The following is an 8,520-nucleotide window of genomic DNA, read 5'->3' on the forward strand; positions in this document are numbered from 1 at the left end:
TACTACCCCTTGTCTTTTTACCTACTCTATCCTCTGCTGCCTTCACTACTTCATCCCTCAGAGCTATCCATTCTTCTTCTATTGTATTTCTTTCCCCCATTCCTGTCAGTTGTTCCCTTATGCTCTCCCTGAAACTCAGTGCAACCTCTGGTATAGTCAGTTTATCCAGGTCCCATCTCCCTAATTTCCCATCTTTTTGCAGTTTCTTGTTTTAATCTACAGTTCATAACCAATAGATTGTGGTCAGAGTCCACATCTGCCCCTGGAAATGTCTTACAATTTAAAACCTGGTTCCTAAATCTCTGTCTTACCATTATATAATCTATCTGATACCTTCTAGTATCTCCAGGATTCTTCCAGGTATACAACTTTCTTTTATGATTCTTGAACCAAGAGTTAGTTATGATTAAGTTATGCTCTGTGCAAAATTCTACCACGCAGCTTCCTCTTTCATTTCTTACCCCCAATCCATATTCACCTACTATGTTTCTTTCTCTCCCTTTTCCAACTCTCGAATTCCAGGCACCCATGACTATTAAATTTTCGTCTCCCTTCACTATCTGAATAATTTCTTTTATCTCATCATACATTTCATCAATTTCTTCATCATCTGCAGAGCTAGTTGCCATATAAACTTGTACTACTGTAGTGGGCATGGGCTTCATGTCTATCTTAGCCACAATAATGCGTTCGCTATGCTGTTTGTAGTAGCTTATCTGCACTCCAATTTTTTTATTCATTATTAAACCTACTCCTGTATTACCTCTATTTGATTTTGTATTTATAACCCTGTATTAACCTGACCAAAAGTCTTGTTCCTCCTGCCACCGAACTTCACCAATTCCCACTATATCTAAATGTAACCTATATATTTCCCTTTTTAAATTTTCTAACCTACCTGTCCGTTTAAGGGATCCGACATTCCACACTCCGATCCGTAGAATGCCTGTTTTCTGTCTCCTGATAGCGACATCCTCTTGAGTAGTCCCCACCCGGAGATCCGAATGGGGGACTATTTTACCTTCGGAATATTTTACCCAAGAGGACGCCATCATCATTTAACCATACAGTAAAGCTGCATGCCCTAGGGAAAAATTACAGCTGTAGTTTCCCCTCGCTTTCAGCCGTTCGCAGTACCAGCACAACAAGGCCGTTTTGGTTAGTGTTACAAGACCAGATCAGTCAATCATCCAGACTGTTGCCCCTGCAACTACTGAAAAGGCTGCTGCCCCTCTTCAGGAACCACACGTTTGTCTGGCCTTTCAACAGATACCCCTCCGTTGTGGTTGCACCTGTGGTATGGCTATCTGTATCGCTGAGGCACGCAAGCCTCCCCACAACTGGCAAGGTCCAAGGTTCATAGGGGGGGGGAGGTGTAAAAACATAAGCCATAATAAAAGGGTGGTCTGTCTGATCATGATGGTCAATCGACAACCTTAAAACACCAGTAGAAAGATGGTAAATGATCACACCCACATCAAACATGTTAGAATATTAAATACAGAATCTACTAGCTTTTTTAGAAACAGTTTACACCATGAAGGAAATAGTGGATAACAACTGGCATCAAAATATTATATGGTAAAAACAGAGACCAGTATATAGTACAAATGGCTGGTACAAACCTAGCAGTGAAACTACATTACAAAAAATTCATTAAAATTCTAACATGTGAAATGAAGAAGCCAAATAAATGCATTATGCAGAAAAAATCAACAAGTCAAAGAATTAAGTAAAAACCATATGGAATATCATAAAAACTGAGACAAATAGGAACATAAAATCTGAACAAGCAGGGACTCCATAGTCTTCTGGTTGTGGTTCCGACAAGAATAATCAAAAAGTTGTAGCCTCTGATTTTAATAACCTTTTTCTCACTGTAGCTGAAAGAACAGGGACCATAACAAACTGCCTCCAACAGAAACCACAGTGCTACTGAATCACATGCAAATCACACAAAGTACAGCATTTTGTTTCGAGAGCACAACTCTTGAAGAAATTGAAGGATATGATGGAATAACAAGTAAGAATCTAAAATCATGTGCAGACTTTAATCAGTCAAATATTATGCTATTTATGTAACCAGTCAACCAGACAGACTGAAACATGCAGTAGTGATGCCCATCCATAAAAGTGGAGCACAGAATGTACTATGCAATTATCGTCCCATTTCTTTGCTGCCAGTTTTCTCAAAGGCATTTGAGAGCGTAGTTTATGGGAAGATTTTTGGCCATATGTCAAAAAATGGCTTACTGACATCTACACGGTTTGGCTTTTATAAGGGAGTCTCCACAGAGAGGGCTGTATTTAGACTAACTGATGAAACTCTAGGCATATTAAATCTCAGAATATATCCAATGGGAATCTTTTGTGACCTTGCTAAAGCTTTCAACGGTTTAGATCATAACACATTGCTAAAAAAGCTTCCTCACTATAGTATCAAAGATAAACCTTTGATGTAGTGAGAATTTTACCCACACAAAGGAAGCAAAGAGTTATCTTAATGGATGCAGGTGTAACAATAAACAGACTGGGGAAATGTAAAATATGGAGTCCCGCAGGGCTCGATCCTTGAGCAACTGATTTTCTGATCTACATAAATGATCTACTAGTTACAATTGATGACAGAGAAAAGTAGTCATGTTTGTAGATGATACAAGTATTTTGGTCAGGGGTCTCGACTCCACAATGCAGGATACAGCCCTTCACAGTCACTAACCAAATACACAAATGATTCACAGCAAATAGCCCAACCCTAAATTTTTCAAAAACTAACATTATGCAGGTTCAGGCAATAAATAAAAAAACTCCAAGTTACTTAAATGGAGATCAACAACCAAAAAATTTATGAAACCACACATACAAAATTCCTAGGCATCCAAATAGAGCACCAGCTAAGATGGACAGAGCAAATTGATGGCTGGTAAAAATATTTAGGAGGGCATGATTTGCTCTGAGAGCTATTTCTCATCTCGTTAACAGAGAAATATTGTTTTTGTCATATTTTGAATATTACCATTCTGTATTCTCCTATGGAACTATCTTCTGGGAAAACGCTACAGGAGTTAAAAGAGTTTTCCAACTACAAAAATGAGCAGTGAGGTTGATATGTGGGGACTCTAACAGAACATGCTGCAGAGGTCTTTTTAAGGCTCTCAGGATATTTACTCTTACAGATCAGTATATATACTCACTAATGATGCTTGTAGCCTACAATAAGGAATTATTCCAGAAAATTTGTGACATTCACAAGCATATCACAAGACAAGAGAAATGTTTCCACCAAGGCTCTGCAACTGTGACAAAAGTCCATAGAGGAGTAACTGAGTCAGGAATAATAGTATATAATGAGCTTCCCATCACTATAAAAAAGGAAATTGGTAATGCACAGGTATTGAAAAGGAAACTGTAAACATTCCTCAGAGAACAAACCTATTATAAAATGAATTAATTCCTAGAGCAATTAGACATCCTTCTGAGTAAAAATAGAGGCAAAAAAATCTTTACTTATGCCATGAAGACAAAACTGTGTACTTCTACCATAAATTATGGTGACAAAATGTAAAGTTACTTATATCATAGGTTAAAATGTGCACTGGCACTTCTTCTACATTCTTAAGTATTCACTCTAACTTACTTATGTGGTGGAGATAAAAAGGTTGCATTTTAATTTATGTCATAATGACAAAATGTAAATTTCATTTTTTTATTTCTGGCACTGGGATCAAAATGTGTACTTCCATTCATTGTGCTATTTTAAGTATTCAGTTCAGCTTATACCAGGAAAATGCTGTTTGTAATATTGTCCACAATCAATCGTTCATAGAAAATAATTATTTGTATAATATATAAAATGCTCACATCATTTTGTTTTATTTCACTTCATTTGTCCTATATTACTAGTACACCCTTTGTACAATATGTAATCAAAAGGACCAAAGAGAAATTAAATCAAATCACGAAATGACGTATGCAAAAATATCGAGAGTGCTCTTCAGTTGCTGCCAACTTGAATGGAATGCTATTTCAGGAATAACTAACCAGGGAATAAAATAGCACTGTACAACATCCGTGGTTAGTCTTTTCCTCAGTTAGCTATCCCTGGATTTAATGGAGATCATACATTTGTGGAACTGGTTTACACATGTTCGGAAACAGTTTCATTGCTTTTGAAGATTTATTATTACGTCTTTGTGGTTTTCCCTTAAGCTACAGTTGTCATGGCGTATTTCATACATTAAATAATGCAGGTATTATATTACATACAAGATTCCTTCGTTCCACATTAACTGATTTGGCTGAAAGTGTAGCAAAGAAAACTCTGCTTTGTTGGATAGATATATGACGTCTATCTGTAAAAGGTCAGGTCTTCTGGTGTTTACTAGCAATTTTTGTAGAGAGGTTAGGAGTGAGACAAACCTTCAGTTTGAGAAAGAAACCAAAAAATATAATTCTAGCTTATTACATCAGCATAAACAGCTATTGGTTAAGAATTTACAACAGTCAGCAGATATTTTAACTCTACCCAATTTTAACTTAGTCAATGTGAAATGTCAGCTATTTTTAGTGCATCAAAATATTCAAGGACTGAGATATAAAATTAATGAATTAATTATCTGCACAGATGAATTAGAGTCTTCAAACCCAACTGACATAATCTGCCTCTCAGAACATCATGTGATCACTGGTATAGAACTTTTAAGTGTTACAGGGCTTAGGTTAGCGTCTCACTTTTGTACCTCTGTCTACAGCGGTCAACAGTATAACAGAATCAGGCACCTTTACAGACAGACTAAAAATAGCACAGGTAATACCAATTTTTAAGAAAGGTGACAACAACAAAATAGAAAACTACAGACCAGTCTCAATCCTTCCTGTCTTTTCCAAAATAGTTGAGAAAGTTATATACAACAGGATTATAAACTTTCTTAACAAACACAACCTGATGTTCGAAAATCAAAATGGATTCGTAAAAGGTAAATCAACTAGCACTGCAGCTGCTCAACTAATTGAAGAGGTGTCAGGGGGTATCGAAAGCAAGGAACATGTGGTAGGTGTATACCTAGACCTGGAAAAAGCCTTTGATTGTGTGAACATTGACATCCTATTAGACAAGCTATGGAACATGGGCATTAGAGGCACTGCTTATGACCTAATAAAGTGTTATATGAGTAATAGAAAGCAGTTTGTTCTACTTAAAACAGAAAGTGGTGTCTACAAATCAGAGATCACTTGCATAAAATATGGCATGCCTCAGGGCTCGGTGTTGGGCCCCCTTCTGTTCTTGATCTATGTAAATGATATTAAATACTGTACTATAAATTCCAAAATTGTTCTGTATGCCGATGACACGTCCATTGTATGTAAAAAGAAATCATGTAATGAACTAGAGGCCGAGTGTAATAATGTGACAAAAGAAATTGTCCAGTTTTTTAATGAACGCCACTTAAATGTAAGCACCAGTAAAACATGTTTAATGGAGTTTAACAAAAGTAGTTTGAATAATGAAATTAAATTATACATGGGCAACGAATTGGTAAAGAAAGAGTCTAGTGTAAAATTCCTTGGCGTAACAATCCAAAGCAACCTGAAATGGGACACACATATTGACTCTCTAGCAACTAAGTTGTCAAAAAATATATTTGCAATCAGTACTATTAGCAAGTTCTGTAGAGACACCGTAGTCCTGAAGACTGCATACCATGCTCTTTTCTCCTCTCACTTGAACTACGGTATTGAAATTTGGGGGGCAACCACGAAAGCTAATCTAGATAAGCTACTCATTCTTCAAAAAAGGGGTGTGAGAATAATCTGTGGAGCAAAATATAGGGAATCTTGTCGCAACTTGTTTCCAAAAACAGAGGTGTTAACTGTTATAAGCACATACATTCTAAAAGCCATATTGCTTGTGAAAAGACTGCACCCAAACACTTATTCAGATTTCCACCAGTACAATACTAGAAATGAAGAAAGATTTTACATTGGCAGCCACAGAACATTACTTTACGAAAAGGGGCCTCAGTATGCAGGTATAAAATTAGCTAATGCACTGCCTAGAGCAGTCATGGCTCTTCCTACAATTAAACTGAAACATCAGCTTAAGAAATTTTTAGTAAAACACGCTTTCTACACATTAGAAGAGTATCATACTTATATGAAGAACAACAAATGCTTTGTGAAATTATGTGAATAGAAATAAGTAAACACCTTATTGTAATTTTGTTGTAAATTGATGACATATTCAGAAGAATATGTCTTGTGTATTGTACAAATAACTGTAATCATTACTGTTTCTTTGTACGTGTGCAGTGTACCATTCGATGTTGAATAAAGCTATTATTATTATTAGATCAGAAATGGAGAAAGGAGGAGTTGCCACATTCATCAGGAACTGTCATAAATTTAAGAACATAGACATTCATAAATTTTGCCTAGAACAGCATATGGAAGCATGTGCGAATTTCACAAAAAATCCTTCATAATATTAAGTGTATATCGAGCACCTGCAGGTAACTTTAATCTGTTCGCAAACCATCTTGAAGCTGTACTGGCCCATTTAACAACAAAAAACAAAGAAATAGTGGTTGCTGGTGATTTCAATGTAGACTTCCTTAAAGACTCTCCCATTAAGAACTTATTTGAGTTAGTAATACTATCATTCAACTTAATTCCCACTGTAAAGTTCCCAACTAGGGTAGCCAATTGCTCACAAACAGCCATTGATAATATCTTTATAGAAAAGTCCAATGAACAAAATTATATTACAAAACCAATAGTCAATGGCCTCTCAGACCATGGCATGCAGTTCCTTCTGTTAAATGTTAATATTGAACAGGATATAAAATCTGTTAAATCTGAGCTCAAGAGGATAATCAATAAGCCAAAAATTGATTATTTTAGGACACTCCCCAGAGACATTCATTGGACTGATGTTTACAGTGTTCATGGCATGAATGAAAATTATAACACTTTTGCTAATAAAGTGCTTACCTTATTCGAACACTGTTTTCCCCCAAAACTTACCATGGTTAGAGCAAAGTCTACAAAGAGGCCACGGGTTACTCAAGGAATAGGGGTATCTCGTAAAACAAAAAGAAAACTGTATCTGTCAATCTGAAACAGTTCCGATGCTGATGCTATAGCACATTACAAGAAATACTGGAACATATTAAAGTCTGTAATACGGACGTCAAAGCAAATATATTACAAGGAAAAGACAGTCATATCAGATAACAAAGTAAAGACTATATGGGATAGAGTGAAGGAGGAGACTGGTAGAACCAGACATGAAGAGGGACAAGTAGCATTAAGAGTAAATGATACATTGGTGACAGACATGTACAGTGTTGCAGAACTTTTCAACAAACATTTTATAACTTTTGCTGACAAGATGGGGTTTTCAGGTTCTGTAGATGCTGCTATGGAATACCTCAGACCAGACATTTCAAGTAACTTCCATAATATGAATTTGACTCTCACTACCCCAGCAGAAATAATATACATCATAAAATCATTAAAATCAAAAACATCTAGTGGGTATGATGAAATATCAACAAAGTTGATTAAAGAATGTGATTCTGAGTTAAGTAACATATTAATCTATCTGTGTAACCAGTCACTTATAAGGGGAATATTTCCTGAATGGTTGAAATATTCTGAAGTTAAGCAACTGTTTCTGAAGGGAGATAAAGAAATAGCATCAAATGTCCGTCCAATTTCACTTTTGCTGGCATTCTCAAAAATTTTAGAAAAAGTAACCTACAATCGGCTTTATAACCATCTTATCTCAAATAACATACTGTCAAAGTCACAGTTGGGATTTCCTAAGGGGTTCTGGTATTGAGAAGGCTATCTACACTTACAGTGAAAATGTGCTTAATTCATTAGACAAAAAATTGCAGGCAACTGGTATGTTTTGTGATCTGTCAAAGGCATTTGACTGTGTAAATCACAATATCCTTTTAAGTGAATTAGAATATTATAGTGTAACAGGAAATGCTGCAAAATGGTTCAAATCTTATATCTCTGGCAGGAAACAAAGGGTGTTATTAGGAAAGAGACATGCATCAAGCTATCAGGCATCATCCAACTGGGAACTAATTACATGTGGGGTCCCACAAGGTTCCATTTTAGGGCCATTACTTTTACTTGTGTATATCAATGACCTTTCATCAGTAACATTACCAGAAGCCAAGTTTTTTTGTTTGCCGATGATACAAACATTGCAATAAATAGCAAATCAAGTGTAGTCTTAGAAATTTCAGCTAATAAAATATTTGTGGACATTAATCACTGGTTCCTAGCCAATTTTTTGTCACTAAACTTTGAAAAAACACACTACATGCAGTTCAGAAAGGGGTGTCCCGCGAGTATATGCCTAACATACGATGACAAGCAGATAGAAGAAGTGGACAGTGTTAAATTCATGGGATTACAGCTTGATAATAAATTCAACTGGGAGGAGCACACCACAGAACAGCTGAAGTGTCTTAACAAATCTCTATTTGAAATGTGAATTGT

This window comes from Schistocerca nitens, chromosome 4, assembly GCF_023898315.1.
Source record: "Schistocerca nitens isolate TAMUIC-IGC-003100 chromosome 4, iqSchNite1.1, whole genome shotgun sequence".
NCBI lineage: Eukaryota > Metazoa > Arthropoda > Insecta > Orthoptera > Acrididae > Schistocerca > Schistocerca nitens.